This window comes from Rhinatrema bivittatum, chromosome 8 (genome assembly GCF_901001135.1).
Source record: "Rhinatrema bivittatum chromosome 8, aRhiBiv1.1, whole genome shotgun sequence".
NCBI lineage: Eukaryota > Metazoa > Chordata > Amphibia > Gymnophiona > Rhinatrematidae > Rhinatrema > Rhinatrema bivittatum.
The window spans coordinates 51,331,770-51,348,699 of record NC_042622.1 but is presented as its reverse complement, the minus strand read 5'-3'; the positions used below and the strand labels follow the sequence as shown (position 1 = coordinate 51,348,699).

The 16,930-nt window shown below is 42.5% G+C and overlaps 1 long non-coding RNA gene across 1 annotated transcript in view; it reads left to right on the top strand.

Moving 5' to 3' along the window:
• The first annotated feature begins 901 nt into the window (after nucleotides 1-901).
• LOC115096458 overlaps nucleotides 902-16,930 on the top strand; it is a 48,010-nt gene continuing 31,981 nt past the window's right edge. The window contains exons 1-2 of the long non-coding RNA XR_003858079.1: nucleotides 902-1,145; nucleotides 2,326-2,421. This is a non-coding gene — a long non-coding RNA (uncharacterized LOC115096458). The remainder of the gene's footprint in view (nucleotides 1,146-2,325; nucleotides 2,422-16,930) is intronic.

Genomic DNA, 16,930 nt, shown 5'->3' with positions numbered 1-16,930 from the left:
CCTGTTATATCACAAGAGCTTTGGTAAATACTTTCTGCTGGAACACCAGTCAAGTGTCCCTCTGGTTCTTTTAAAAGCACTTGGTGATTGACATACTTCATGCTTGGGCTCAGGAGGATATTAATTTAGTTTAATTAATTTGATATACCTTTCTTCAACATCAGTCAAAGCAGTTAGCCTTCCTTCCCTCCCTCCACCTCCCCCAACGAAGAATCCATTAAACAGGGGTGTGGCACAGAAATGAGCGATCAAGTTTTTTTTTTCTTTTCTATGCTTTTATTTACAGTGCAAAACATCAGCATTTCACATTACGTAAATCCCAACCCCTGGAGTTCCTGGGGCCTCTCTTCCTCCTCCTGGGCCTGCACTCTTATTCCCTGGTATGGGATCCTCCCTGGGACCATAATTCCTTGTGGCCTCATGCCTTAAGGTGGACCTGGCCAGATAACTGGAGCCAGTCCTTAAGGTGTTCTGAGGCTCCTGCTCTGTCGCACTCAGCTTGAAGAGACTGGATCAGGGGCTTCGGACATGCCCCGGTGGGCCGGTCCAGTGAATCACGTGGTAAGTGTTGGTCGCAGCAGCCCCCATGCCTGCAAGGCTGCTGTGACTAACACTGGGTCCTCAGTCGCATTTCTTTTACAAGAGTTTCCCTCAGGGGCATTCTTAGCCCCATCGGTGCCCCGAGTCTCAGCATTCGCTCTCGCTAAGAAGGCGGCGCAATGCTGCTGTGTCTGCGCGGGGGGGGGCTTTCACGGCACAAGGAGAAGAGGCCGTAGCTGCGTCGGCGGGGTTGTGCAGCCCAAGGTCGAGGAGGCAGGGCTGCAGCTGTGTCGGCTAGGCCCGCCCCCCACCTTCACCATGGAGGCCTGAAACTATGTAGGCACCCCCCTCGTCGGCTCGGGTTGTCTCTCTCCCTTCGGGAGGCGGGCAGTAGGCCTCCCATTGCTGGCTTACAGCTGGCTCCATGCTGCAAGAACTTCTGATCCTCTGCTGCAGGTCCCCCTACTCCTTGGGCCACGACAATAAAAAACAAACCAAAAAACAGTATGGAGGCTTACAGCCTACCTCCTCCCGCAGCAACAGGCAGTCAGCTCACCAGGAACCTGTTAATCCAGGGCTTTGTTTGTATCCCCCTAACCACCAATGTGAGTAAAAAAAAAAAAACCCCCAGTTTTTAAAGTTAATAGGCTGCTGCTATTGCTTCTGCATTTTTTGGGGGATGGAGGAGAGACAGTATGTGAGTGTATGTGACGGTGTGAGTAAGCATGTGTGACACTGAGAAAATGTGTGTGAGACTGAATATTTGTGTGTTAGCATGTGAGAAAGTGTGTGTGAGCAGGGCATTTGTGTCGGTGAGCATCTGACAAAATGTATGAGATGAGCATTTGTATCAGTGAGTATCTGAGAAAGTGTGTGTGTGAGACTGAGCGTTTTTATGTCTGAAAAAGTGTGTGAGCTGAGGATTTGTGTGTCAGCATGTGAGAAAGTGTCAGTCAGTGAGCGTATGTGACTGCCTGTGCGTATGAGTCAATGAGTGTGTGTGACTGTGGGCCGGATTTTAAAAGGGTTTTACGCATAAGGTACACGCGTAACCCTTCTAAAACGGGCCTGCGCGCATCGGCCCCGGGACGTGCGTAAGTCCCGGGGCTTGCAAAAAGGTGCAGTCGGGGGCGTGACCAGGGGGTGTGGTGTCTGTTCAGGGGCATGTTCGGGGCGTGTGGGCGGTTCGGGGGCGTGGCCGAGTGCCCCGACACAGCGGCCTGTGTTGAGGCCTGCCACGCCAGCGCGCGTAAGTTACTACTGCCCGGAGGCAGTAGTAACTTTTCCAATAAAGGTAGGGGGGGTCTAGATAGGGCCGGGGGGGGGGGGTGGCTTAGGTAGGGGAAGGGAGTGGAAGGTGCTGGGGGGGGGGGATGGAAGGAAACTTCCCTCCGAGGCCGCTCCGATTTCATAGCCGCGTATATCTTATAAAATCCAGCGTACTTTTTTAAAATGTACCCATGTGTGTGTGTCTAACGTGTGTGTCAGTGAGTTCCAGAAAGAGTGTGGATGTGTTAAATGTGTGTATATGAGAGCAGGAGGAGAAAGTCTGTGCACATCGCTCACTCCTGACCATCTCTGAGCTTTTGGAATCAAAAGAAAATGTTCTAAAACATGTCATTTATTTAAGAATAGGGGATTTTTAAATCTTTATTGGTTTTAATTGTTGGGTATTGTCTGCTGTTTTGAAATATTTTATTGGTGTTTGGGAAATTTTTTATACATTTTATATGAAATATTAATTATCTGATAATCTATTTTTTAACTGTTTGAAATGTGTCGTAGGTCCCCCATTCTCTGTGCGTCAGCCTTAACTAGGAGTGCTAGAGGTCCGGGTGGAGTCCAGATGGGGAGGAAGAATAATCAATAGCTCTTAGATGCGTAAGTGCACTGAAAGTGCATAAATGAACTTTTGAAAATTGCTAAATTAGTATGTTACATATACACATATAACTCCTTTGAAAATTACCTCCTAAGTGAGCACATGAGCAGCAGCACAACAGGTTTCTTGTTGAACATAAGAACATAAGAACCAGGCCACAAGAACCTGTTGAATGAAAGTACTTACTGAAATATTTTATAAATTATATATGTGGGCGTGGCCCATGGATTTTATAACATGTGCTTGCCGGGTAGCTTTTTTTATGTTTTAAGGGGTGTGTGCATATATATATATATATATGTAAATTATATATGTAAATTATCTTATATGTGTAATTGGGTACTCATGGGCCAGTATGGAGAAAAATCCCCCAGGCCACTATTTCCCCACAATCCGCCCCTGGATTGAATTGTGACTGTGTATTTGATTATGCCCTGATATCTCTTGTGATTGACCTTGTGGATCTTAAAGTATTCCCCAAGTTCAGGGTTACATAGGCTTAAGGTTGAGTAAGACAGAAGGGGTTACATAGAGTCTAAGGCTAAGAACTGCAACTCCCACCACTGAGGAACCAGATTGGTCCTCTGCTAAATTTAGTTGCTTTACTAATTGGTTTGATTGTTTTCTAAAATTATGCTCGACTCCATTTCAGGTTAGGCTGCCAGTCCACTATGCCCACAGGCATTGATGGTTAAATTCATTCCTTTCCTGATAAAACAGAGCTAGACGGGTCATGCTTCATGGCATTCACCCCTTTGACTGACAAATCACTTGATAGCTAAGAAAGGGACCTCCTAGATAGCCTTCACAGCTCATGTGCACCTCTATCTTTGGATTATTCCTATGCTGGTCCAATAGAGTTATCACAACCCACAAAGAATCGGGATCAATACTGCTGCTAGACAAAAGAACAGAGCGGGTTCTTCTCTCACAGGGGCACGTGCTCATTTCTTGGCCTTTTTGGCTAGGACTATACATCTGAGTCATGAGCTAAGGGTGATGTCTTTTGGGTCTTTGCCCAAGACCGATTCCTGTTACATGGACAGTTAATGCCCTACCACATATCCCCACTGAGGATGTGAAATTGACTGGATCCTGACTAAATTGGTAAGATTGACCTCTTGTAGCAAAAATTAAAGAAGTGGGGAAAAAAAGAAAGAAAATAAAGTTTTAAGAATCCAGAATTTCTTTTTGATAAGTCCTTTTCTTTAAATCTGCCCAGTGGATTTATTATGATGTTTTCTATTCCAGACAACTGAGTCACCTTGCTAGACCAAAGCCTTTCTTTATTTGATAGTACACTGCAATGTTAGCAAGAGTTATCTCAATAATGACTAAACCTGGTTTCCAATGCCCCATGAAAACCTTATGAAATACAAAGCTGATTATTATTAACACAGAGAGAACAGAGGGTGATCTTGACAATGCATCATAATGTTATTTTCTAAATAGAAAACAAACATTGATATCGGTGCAAAAGAAAAACTGGAGCAATAATTAATATTTTCAAGGTATTATGTGGCACTCAAAATAATTGGATCCATATTACACCAGTGCCTTAATAAGAAAACCACCTTATGTAGGTTTGCTACCTCATGCAGGTCAACTTAAAATGTCTAATGCAGTCTTAAGAACATAAGAAATTGCCATGCTGGGTCAGACCAAGGATCCATCAAGCCCAGCATCCTGTTTCCAACAGAGGCCAAACCAGGCCACAAGAACCTGGCAATTACCAAAACACTAAGAATATCCCATGCTACTGATGCAATTAATAGCAGTGGCTATTCCCTAAGTAAACGATTAATAGCAGTTAATGGACTTCAAGAACTTATCCAAACCTTTTTTGAACCCATTTACACTAACTGCACTAACCACATCCTCTGGCAACAAATTCCAGTGCTTTATTGTGCATTGAGTGAAAAAGAATTTTCTCCGATTAGTCTTAAATGTGCTATTTGCTAACTTCATGGAATGCCCTCTAGTCCTTCTATTATTCAAAAGAGACAGTAATCGTCTTGCCTTCCTTCCACTTTCTTAATGTGTGGAATACATATGGACTGCGCCTCTAGGATTGTATTTTTAAACAATCTCCATGCCTGTTGAACACTTTTAACCTTTGCAGCTACACCTTTCAATTTCTTTCTATTTTCCTCATTTTATCAAAGTTTCCCTTTTGAAAATTTAGTGTTAGAGCTGCAGATTTACTTGTTGTCCCCCTTCCAGTTATTAGTTTAAATTTGATCATGTTATGATCACTGTTGCCAAGTGGCCCCACCACCGTTACCTTTCTCACCAAATCCTGCATTCCACTAAGAATTAAATCTAAAATAGCTCCCTCTCTTGTTGGTTCCTAAACCAATTGCTCCATGAAGCAGTCATTTATTACATCCAGGAACTTTATGTCTCTAGCAAGTCCTGATGTTACATTTACCCAGTCAATATTGGGGTAATTGAAATCTCCCATTATTACTGCACTGCCAAATTGGTTAGCTTCCATGATTTCTCTTAGCATTTCATCATCTGTCTGACCATTTTGTCCAGGTGGATGGTAGTATACTCCTATCACTATACTCTTATCCAACACACATGGGATTTCTACCCATATAGATAGATTCTACTGAGCATTTAGTCTCTTGTATGATCTTTATCCTGTTGGACTCTATACCCTCCTAGACATAAAGTGCCACACCCGCACCAAGTTGTTCCTCCCTATCATTGCGATATAATTTGTTCCCTGATATAGCACTGTCCCATTGGTTATCCTCTTTCCACCAAGTCTCTGTAATGCCAATTATGTCAATCTCATCATTTACTGCTATACACTCTAACTCTCCCATCTTACTTCTTAGACTTCTGGCATTGGCATGCAGATATTTCAAAGTGTGTTTCGTCTTTGTATTAACAACCAGCTTTTCAGTTGTTAGGCATAATTCGGAAATCATTAGTCTTGGCTTTGTCCTGCTGCAGCTTAATTTGAAATTCTGAGTTCCCTAAGGAAAGCAGGACTACATTTTCAAGCATGCAGTGGAGCAAAACCAGGACTGGATTAGTCTCTCTGGATGATATATTAATATCAATATCTATTAATACGGCATGTCCTTTATCATTAGAGATTGACTTTTCATATGGAACATGAGTTTTGTCTTCATTTCATTTATTAAAACTTAATATCCCGCTTGATAAATGTCATTTGCCTTTGGCAATGAGCCTATCAAGCAAAATACTAAGATCCACAGTCAAAGGTGAATAGAGGGGTGTTTAGCCAGAGCTGGGCTAGGAAGGAACTTGAAGCAAGCCTATTATATGCAAATGATTGAATATGCTCCAGGGAGAAATTAGGTCAAATTTAAGGTTTAGAGGGAAAAAAGCCCTATGCAAAATAACTGTAGGTCAGGTTGCCTATATGATTTTGCAATAATGCAATTTTTATTCCTAAGCACATAATTTCCTGCGGCTTCAGAAGAGGAAGAGAAGGGAAGGGAGGAATCCACAGAAAACAATTGTCAGGGCCAATGCAAGGGTATTTGGCACCTTAGGCAAACTTTACAGCCTTATGCCCCCACCATCAATGGTCACACCCTCCCCACATACAATTAAACATTTTTCATTTATATTCAAGGTACAGTCTTCTGAGGTAAAAATATCACTTACAACATGTATATTATATCTATATGCACTGATGTGGTGCCAACCAGAAAATCCTGCAAAAGAAACATTCGGAACCCATATGGAATAGGCTTAATGTAACACAATAGGCCCTCAGAAAGTTATGAGCTTAACAAAATTACAAATTACAATATAATAAACTGTAAGCAAATTGGACTCTTATGCTGTGGCGTGATTGGCACAGCCTAACATGCAAACCAGCTAGGCCTATGCCGACAGCTGGCAGATATGCCCTGGGCTGGGACAGAGCTGAGGCTTCATCTGTACTGGCCCAGTTCCCTGCAGGTTGAGCCCTTGGGTTCTAGGAGCCGGCAGGTCTTAAGTGATGGTCCCTTAGGGCAAGGATGAAAACAGAATCCAGGGCCAGGACGAGGTCAGGGAAGGTGGCTAGCAGAGAATCACTGAGTCCAGGCCAAGGGTTTGGGCAAGCAGTGAGAATAGTATAGTCCAAGTTCAGAGCAAGGGTCAGAGGCAGGTGGTAAGCAACAGAGTGGTCAGGGTCCACGGCAATGGTCCAAGACAGGTGGCAGGAAGAGAATGCTCAGTGTCCAAAGCAATGATCAATGACAGGAATTAAGCCAAGACAGACAAGGCGAGGGAAGAGGCAAGACACTGAGGACCAAGAAGAGGCAGGACCACAAGGAAAGACAATGGGCAAGGAGACAAGGTAGAGCAAGGAGCAAGGCAACAAGGAACAAGGAACAGGAAGCAACATGAACTATTAGGCAGGGGGCATCTGTTGCTAAGGCAGGGATCCAGAGGGCTGGTGGCTTAAGTAAGTAGGAGGACCTGATGTCATCAGGCTGCGCCAAGGGCCATTTCCCACTGTGGGGCCCTTAACAGTGATGCAGGTGCAAGCACGTGCTCCCTAGGAGGCGGCATGGCTTAGAGACCGGGGTGATTGTAGCTTGCCTGATGCTGCATTTCCAGATGGCCTTGGGGCTGGTCTGCAGTGTGCAGCCATGAAGAAGGGCCTTCCTATGTCGGCAGCTGACGGGGGTGAGTGTATCCGGTCGCAAAGTCCTCCTGCGGCTGGCCAAAAGTTACATAAACCTCCCATGCCAAAACAGAGCACCAATACATCTGGCTAAGCTGCTAAAGATCTCTACATAGAAACTACACGTTAGAATATCTCACCTCAGTCACACATAGATACCACAGACAGATCTTCACCAAGTACAAATTGGCGACCCCAACAATCCAGGCTCTGTATGCAGTGCAACAGTGGAAAAACAGAAACATTACCATTCTTCATAAAATATCAAGCAATAAAAGCATGAAATATAAAACATCAATAGTAGCAAAACCATAAGAATAAAAAGAATATATCAAAATTGATGAATAGAATAATATCCAGTAATTAAAAACTCATTGTTCTGCCTCCACAGTGTATGTATATATATATTTATTATGCTGCCACCCTGTGTTATCTTATGATAATTGCTTAGCTTAAAGTTTCTGCAGGATGTGGAGCTCTCTTTTTTCTTATTGGATATTATTTGAATGTTGCTGAACTTTTATTGCACATTTTCTTATTTGCTCTCTGTCTGTATTCTTTCTCTTCTTCCTATTGGTCTCTTGACTCAGAGCTATCTGGGACTGTCTTACATCCTACTGAGGTTTTAGTTGGGAAGCAGGCTATTGCAAGCTAACAGCTATCCTACATTCTCTTCAACTCCTAGAAAGCCATCATCCTTTCACCTCTCTACATCTATTTCCCATTCTCTGCAAGTCTACCCTATTTACTAGTAGCCCCAAAAACAGATGCAGTTGTCTTCATTGGATTGCTGAGTTTCACAGACTCATAACCGCTGAATCAGGCTGCTGTCTATTCAGTTATTTTTCTCACCTTGCAAGTCACTGTGAGTGTTGTACTGTTTTCTTCATTCTAATAAACATTGTTTGGCATTTAAGAATTGAGTTCTCTAATGTTTGAAACTGGGAAAGATAAGGTTTAGCTGACTGTATAGGAATTCAAACTAGAGAGCAAACTCCAAGAGCAGGACACCTGTATTTATTTGTCAAGCTTACCTGCGCTCTCTCGTGCACTGTCCAGGGCCTCTTCCATGCTCTCAAAGATATCAGGTCCAAGTTATTCAGTCAGCCGCTGTTTCATTGCTGCCAGTACAATGGGGCACTCTGCTCCTTCTCCTGTCTTTGATATGTCCTCCTGCCTGTCACCTTTCACCGGACTTGTAAGTCTCAGAAGTGATGGGACACCTGTTCACTGGTCCTCCTGATGCCACTGCATTTGTAGATTGTAACCGCAGTCTTTTCTCCATCTGATGCCTTTTGCTGCCTATGATGTTTTGGCTGCCTGGTTTCCAACAACATGGAGTAATTGGTGAGATTGTTCTCACTTCGGGGCTTGAAGACAGTGCCTGCTCTCTCCTTTGGCTGCTCGATGGTTGGGTTGCTACTTCTGGGGAGGGTAATGTCACACTCTCCCTCTCTCTCTCACTCTCACTCCCAGCTCCCAGTCCTTCCTCTCCTTCCCTCCCCCACCTGCTCTGGTTGCTACCCCACCCACTGGGTACTCTCTCAGAGCCTAGCCTGTCTTGGTCCTTCCTCCAGACTCTCCTGTCTGCTACTCTCCGCCTCTTCCACCTCCCATCCTTCCTGTCTCTACTTCTCTGTCTCACCTCTCTCCCACCACTGTTCCCTCTACTACTCCTACCGTCTTCCTCCCTCTCCCGCTCCCGGCCCTCCCTCCTCTTCTGATCCGCCGGTCTCTTCTCATCCTTACCAGCACTTGCCCCTTGCATACGCCTGTCATGTCCATGCCCACTTCTATCAGGCTCCATCCTCACCCCTCTCATGCATACACACTCCTCTCTTCTACCCTCTAAAAACAAAATGACAGTCAAACAAGACGAACAAAACAAAACTCTCACACTTCTCCAGATACATCCTCAAAGGAGCAGGTGAAGGAAACTGCCTGATATAAACAAAAATATAATGCGTGATGTGATAAAATAATGCAAGAAGCTGAAAAATTGCATGCAACATGATAAATTCTTATACTATTTGGGAAATTTTTCTAAACATACCCAATTTTTTTATTATGCAAGCATTAACTTCCATAACACTTCTTATTTTTCACACAGCTAAGTAAATATGCATCTAAGGGGCCGCTGACTGTTCAGCACCCGCTTTTCTGTGCATATTTATTGCATCAGGCCCTAAGTTTGTACCTGAGGCAATGGAGGGTAAAGTGACTTGCCATAGGTCAAAAGGAGAAGCAGTGGGAGAAGCAGAATCTGAACCCTGGCCTTCCCTGATTCTCGTTCCTTGGAGCTAATAATTAAGCTTTTTTCTCCATTTTCCTGTGGAGGGGCAGATAAACTTTAGGGCCCTATTAGTATGTACCCAGAAAATCATTTTAGTCAGTCCAGTCACCGCACTCCACAAAAAGCTGATGTTCCAATCAAGTCTTTACTCAAAATAAACTTCCTCAATTGAAATAATTTCACTGATGGCACATTTAACTCTAGTGGCATCCAGATACTCCAGATGCCAAAAATAGCTCAATCCTTTTCTTGGACAACTCCGCCCGCCATCCAAGGAGAATCCTGGCAGCTTGCAAAATGGCTGACAGCCTAGTACTACTGCTGACCAGAAACATACACTAAATATGTGCCTCCAGCTGTCCTTAGCTAATTCTTCAGCTGACAGCTCCCTCGAGTATTTCCTTTGTCACCGCTCCTTTCAAAAGACCCCAGTATCTGGAGATCCTTGCTCTGAATTCCTCTGAAACTGCTAGATATAGATAAGACTCCTCTCTATTTCCCTACTGAATATGACTTGATATTAAGTCAAATCCCAGCTTCACCACTTAGATTTATAGTAGACTGTTGTTTCTGTCTTCCAGAACACTCTGGAGTCCTGCTGGAGAAGATTTTCTCCACAACAGTGGATTTTCTACTCTTACTATTCTGTGGAACAAAGTATTCTCCACTTCTGAGCGGACGAAATCCTGGCCCATCCTTCTCTCAAAAAAAGACTCTAACCAATTCCCACTGTCTTCTCTAGGGGGTTTCTGTTCCCCTTCTCAGAGCACTCGAGTCCCTGCACACTCACTGATAGGCATGGAGGGAGCAATTATGAAGCACCACATAGTGCTTGTGGGTAACTCCAGTCAATTACATAGCCGAAGGTCTCCCCACCTTATTTGGGCAAGGCAGGGGAGGAAAGGGCAATACCCAGCCAAAACGCTCCCCTTTTATACTGCCCGCTTTTCTTTCAGCAGCCAATCAGAGAAACCCAAACCTTTAAGGAAGCAGACACATATTTTCCCGGATCACATTATTAACTGCCTTAGAGTGCTCACACATCCAATATGCCATCCTTTTAGTGGTATTGCAGCAAATTAAACTTTTAACTTTTTTTTCCCAAACTTGACAACCATGATAATGTTCTTGAATCTCCCCCCGTGAGAGTCTCTTGTACTCCATAAATCCAAAAAATGTAGAGACACCCCCCCCCCCCCTCCAATTAAGGGGGTCTCTACGCTTACAATATCACCTCTGGCCTTCCTCCTTTTCCCTGATATTTATTTATTTATTTAGGACTTTTTTATACCGACATTAGTATACAACATCATACCGGTTTACATTGTAACTTAAAAGTAGGAAATACAAATAACAAGTGGGGGGAGGGGGAAAACGGGGGGATCAGAACAGGCCAGAAGAAAAGTGGAACAACCAACGTAGAAACAGGTGAAGGCAAATAACTTGGGTAAAGAATAGGGGGGATAGGTTAAATACAAAAGGATATATATAGGAAAAGGAAATATATGCTTCTCCAAAGAGGTGGCTGAAAAAAATAAATGCAAAAAGATCAGCATATATTTGATATATCTGAAAAATGTTGCCTCGCTTGATCTCTTTGGTGCTCTTTTCTTCTGCTCAGGATTTTTCTATCCTGATTTCTTTCCTCATCCCTTTCGGTTTCACCAAAAATTCTTCCCTGTCTTCCTCTGAGTTCCTTTGTACTTTTTGAATGCTGATCTTTTTGCATTTATTTTTTTCAGCCACCTCTTTGGAGAAGCATATATTTCCTTTTCCTCTTACTTTTGTTTACGTTTCATAATGATTTATTACCTTAATAGTAGCTCCCATTAATTTGGCCCACATCACTCAGTTTTACCCAGTCTTCTAGCTCCTCCTCAAGGTACCTTCCCATTTTAACAGTGGTATTTTTGAAATCCAGGACTTCGATCTTCCTGTGACTTCTCTCCGACTTGAGCGCCACATCAAACTTTGATGGTAACTGGTGCTCAAAAGGGTACCTACCCAGACATTAGAGATATTTCCATTTTGTGAGCACCAAGTCCAGTATCACGCCTCCCCTTATGGGTTCCATTACTATTTTTCTAAGCAGAACATCTTGAAGGGCGCGACCACAATCTCTCCACTTCATATATATTCTGCAGCAATCCACATCCAGAAGATTAAAATCTCCAGTGAGCAACACTTCCCACCTTTTGAATGGCTGGCCAAATCCCTGTCCAGTTGTTGTCCTATTCAGAGGCCTACAGAGCAGTGCCATCATTTTTTAACACAGCGCTTCTTCCTTTCCCATACCCCTTGCATTTCAGTTACTAGGGTTATTGCTTTTGACAGCTACTCCTCCCCCTTTTTCAGTCCACCCTATGCTTCCTCAACAGGTTATAGCCTGGTATTGCCGCATCCCATTCATGAGTCTCACTGAACCACATCTCTGTAAAAGCAACAATATCCAAGTCTGCCTCCACCATCAGGACCTACAGATCTGGAACTTTGTAGCTGAGACTACGAGCATTCGTGCACATCACTTTCCAATTTTTTTCTCCCTCAATTTGCTGCTGTTCCTAGACACCTTTTTTTCTATTATGTTTAAGAGTGGACCAATGTTGTCCTCTCCTCCACACCCTTTCTGTATTTGGAGGCGACAATCCGATTCCATTGGCCTCCTTCTGCCGCCCTCCTCCTCTAGTTTAAATGCCTGATGGCATACGGTATGTTCTGAGTTTCTCATTTAGGATCCTTTTTTCCTGCCAGAGACAGATGTGGGAGCAAAGATAACATCTGAAGTGACAAATGACATTAAACACACAGAGGTAGGGCTACTCAAATTCTCCATGTGCTTACTCAGAACATCTGGATAGATATATTTTAATTGAGCACCCTGTTGGGTTTTGCTACTTACCAAATTAACTGGCACTACAAGAACAGAATATGAAGTGGGCACTCTGGAACACAGTCAACAAAATCCAGCATTTCTAAGCTTTTTTGCAATTTTTGGAGTTTTTTTTGCAATCTATTTTTCTGTTAAACTTTATTTTGTTTAGCAAATTTATTTACGCAAGTTCTATGCTGTCTTCTTTAATGTAAAGTATCAGCTGGGGATATTTCAACTATCAGCGGCTATAAGCAGGTAGAGATTAGAAAGGAAGAATAATAGGAGAGGAGTCATCAAATGTATCAGGCAGAAAGACAAAGACAAAAATTTAAAGGTGAGCAAAGGGGATAAAATATGGCTGTCAAAACACCAACACTTCATCTAAAGACCTTCTGCTAACATGCTATTTATTCGGTTATTTTAAATATGTGTTGGGTTTTTTAAAATGGACATCTTAAAGCAGAATTCTCAGAATTTGATCGATGTTCATCTGTTTGGATGTGTACTGTCACCGCATGTGCACAAGCATTTTACATGTTTTCGTTCCTCTTTTGGGGTAATGCATGTAACATTTCTGGGGGCTCTGGACAGTGTATGATGTCACTGATGACTTGGAATTCCTGAAGAACTCTTATCCCTTAGAGGACCAGAACATTTCATGACTGAGGAAAGACATTTCATTTCATTTTTTACACTTATAACCTGCTCTTTCTTCCCAAAGAACCCGAAGCCATTCATAACAATATATAAAAGTGCAGACAATAAATACAATAAAAATGCATGCTTTTTCTTACAGCTTTTAGAAAAGATTGCTACGTATTTAATAAACTCCCATGAGATAAAGCACAGATTTGTATGGTAGGGCAGCTGAAGCTGAAAAACAATTGTCATTGCTAGTTTCTCTGTTTCACAAATAACTTCATGAAATTTAAAGAAAATTCTCTGCAAATTTCCAGTGTACTTGGCTATGGAATGTCCCATCATTACTATCATACCCCTAGATTCATCAAAATGTGATAAGTATCACATGGATAATGCCTGTGATAAGGAAAAGGGCTGTAGCTATGATAATTTTAGAATTACTGCACTGGTGCTATCTTAGCACTTTACATAGGTAATTTATTGTGATGTATGTTAAAGTTTTCACACCCTGTAATACAGAGAGAGAGAGACTCTTTATATCACTATAGGAGGGCCAACTAGTAACTCGAAGTGAGGTTTTGGTGGTGGTCTAGGGTTTTGGGGCCAGTTTTACATGCAGAGTGAGATGTACGAACAGCACAGTAGACCTCGGTGAAGATTTGATGTGATTTGGAGTGAGGAAAGTCAGACCAAGATGAGATTACTTCAATGTTCTCTCGCCCTAGCTTGATAGTACCCTGGTAGAGAGTCCATTGTTCATACGTGTCACTCTGCATGTAAAACTGGCCCCAAAACCCTAGACCTCCACCAAAACCTCACCTCGAGTTTCTAGCTGGCCCTTCTATGGTGGTATAAAGACTTGACTACTATGTATGCCACTCCAAAGAGTCTCTCTCTCTCGCTTTCTCTCTTCTCAAAACAGAACTTCCAATATTTGTTACAAATTGCATTTTCATTAATCCCACACCTTTGAATAAATTTGCCAAATTTACATTTGTGCTGTGATAACTATGGCATTAACACATAACACATTTTGATGAATGACCCTGATAGTGACTATAGGCAAGTAGTATTCAGATTATTATTTTATAATTACAAAGCACCTATTTGATGTGGTCATTTTAACTCTTTGGGTCATGTTTGGAATGGCTTAGGCTTATTCATTGATCCAGTGTGTATGTTTTGTTTTGGGCACATTCTGTCTCTCCAGGATTACATCTCTGGTTACTACCCTCAAACCCATTAACAAGTTACAGAGCCCATCAACCCTCTTGAAGACTTCTGCTTTTCCATTTCGCTTGCATTCCAGCTTCAGAAATGCATGTTTTAGAGCCTCAAGTGCCACTTGTCAATTTCTTTAACCTTTAGGAAAGGGAATTATTAATGCTCTATTCCTTCTAAATAAATAACGCATTGAGTTATGAAAAGATAGGTTGGAAAGCTAATAGAATGAAACTTTAATGTGCTCCCAATAAACACCACTTAGTACAAACAAATGCTCAGAAATAAAGGTTAACAAATGGACTAACACGTCAGCCAAACTACATAGTACAAACAAGGCAGTCAAAACTATGCATATTTATGGATTTTGTAATATCTTTCAACTTTTCATTATTGATCGGATTCTGGTTACAATAACACAGAATCCAAGAGGGTGCATGAAAAGTGCAGGGGATTCGTAGTTACAAAAAAGTAGAGAGGTAGTGGAAGCATGACTTAGGGAAACTCTAAGCCATGTGGGTAGCTGGGTTGGAACCAACAGACTACAAGTCCCCAAAAATCAACTGCTCGGTGCAGAAACTTGGCAATGGTAAGGATCTATCCAGAAAGGTCCTAGGAACCAGATGTTCATTTAACATCCATGCTAATATTGGAAGCTATTTAGAGAATTACAGGCTTTGGGGATTTCTGGATGTGAATGAAATAGGGGATCTTGTTTGCTCTTCTACCCAAGATGATACGAGTACAAAGGAGGAATACAGCAAAAACTGTCTTGGATAAGAAGGGATATCTTGCAAGCAAAAATGCTATATGACTGACAGCTGGGATATATCTTTGGAGCTGTGGACAGGAATAAGTAGGCAGACTTGACAGGCCAATTGGTATTTCCATCATCTACTATGTAACTGTAGTGAATTTCCTGGTCTTTGCATGAAATTTGAACCTCATTGGTCCACTTTAATGAAAATTATTGTGCCTCAGGATAGTTGGATTGAGCCACCAGAGAAGAACTTTCCAGACATGTTCATAAGTGCTAAAAGCAATTCCGAGCAGACACTGCCCCTGGGCAATGCTAGTGCCATGTCACACCACCCTTACTCCTGGCAAACATCCAAGCCCAGCACTGCCGCCCCGCCTTCCCACTCCCCTCCCCACACCTTGGCCCTCCATTCCAACAGTGTGATTCCCACAGTACAGTGAGTGCAGGGACTAAGCCCATGCTCAGAGGCTTCACTACCTCTGGGCTTCCATGTAGGGGTGGGACATGTGAGTGCACATTTAGTCCCCACGCTCTCTGCACTGTGAGGCTTACATCACTGGATCAGAGGAGGTCTGGGGAAAGGGACAGTCGCAGAGGTAGTTGGAGGGGCACTTTCACAGATCTATATCAGGATCTGCTGGTCTGCAAGGCAGTAGGGGAAGCATGAAATTTACCACCTCTCTTCCCTTTCCCACAAATGTTGCCATCCTAGGCACAGAGCTGCATCTCGTGTACTTTTTGTCCTGACAGACAAACTAATAAACCCAGATAAATATCTGCTTACTAGGGTAAATAACTTTGAAAATTGCCCTCAACATCTGGAGAAATTTGATTTGTGGCATCTTTGTTCATGCTACAAGAACAAATATATGTGCAGGCTCAGGGGACTGTTCGACTCCATCCCAGCAAGATTTATTCCTGCACATCATTTGATTACACCTCTGAATTTCATGGAATAAAGACCTGAAATATCAGACCTACTTATCTCTAAGTGCAACTGGCTGGTAGTTACTGTATGGATCACCTGTCTCTCATAGCCCGTGGCAAAACTTTTATTATTTGATTAATCAAGGAACTAACAACCCTCTGGAATGCACTGACTGATCCAACAATACTTCTGAAATTGCTTTATCTAGCAGGGACTTAAATGAGCAGGTTGCAATATCAGTAAAGAGTCTCATCTCAACAGGAGTCATAGCGTTGCTTTGAGAGAAGACATGTATTGGCATGCTAGGGGAGCAAGCACAGCATTTTGCCTATGCGCATTATTCTTTTGTAACAGTGGCACCAGCTTTTCTCTATTTGGGAAACACTACAAAGCCCTGACAGAATCAGAGGGCCCATCACAAAATCAATTCACAGTACACAAAAACTGTAACATTTTTTCTACTGTTTTAGTAATATTACTATAGTGAAATTCAACCTCATAGAATTTTAGGTGATAGACCAATTAAAGATGAAAGGTTACAGCACTGTGTGCATCTGGTAGTGCTATAGAAATGATAAGTGGTAGTACTGTGTCTCACAAATGACTTTAAATGCAGTCTCGCAAGACTGGGAGACTTGGCATCCAAATGGCAGATGACATTTAATGTGGACAAGTGTAAAGTAATGCACATAGGGAAGAGCAACCGAAATTATAGCTACACAATGCAACGTTCCATATTGGGAGTCACCATCCAGGAAAAAGCTTTAGGCATAATGGATAATATATTATTGAAATCCTCTTCTTAGCGTTCAGCGGTAGCCAGGAAAGCAAACAGAATGCTAGGAATTATTAGGAAAGGAATGGAGAATAAAACAGAGAATATCTTAATGCTTCTGAATCACTCTATGGTGAGTACTGTGTGCAATTCTGGTCTCTGCATCTCATATAGCGGAATTAGAAAAGGTGCAGAGAAGGGTGACCAAAATGATAAAGGAAATGGACCAATTCCTCTATGAGGAAAGGCTAAAAAGATTAGGGCTCTTCAGCTTGAAGAAGAGATGGCTGAGGGGAGATATGATAGAAGTCTATAAAATAATGAGTGGAATGGACCGAATAAATGCAAATCGGT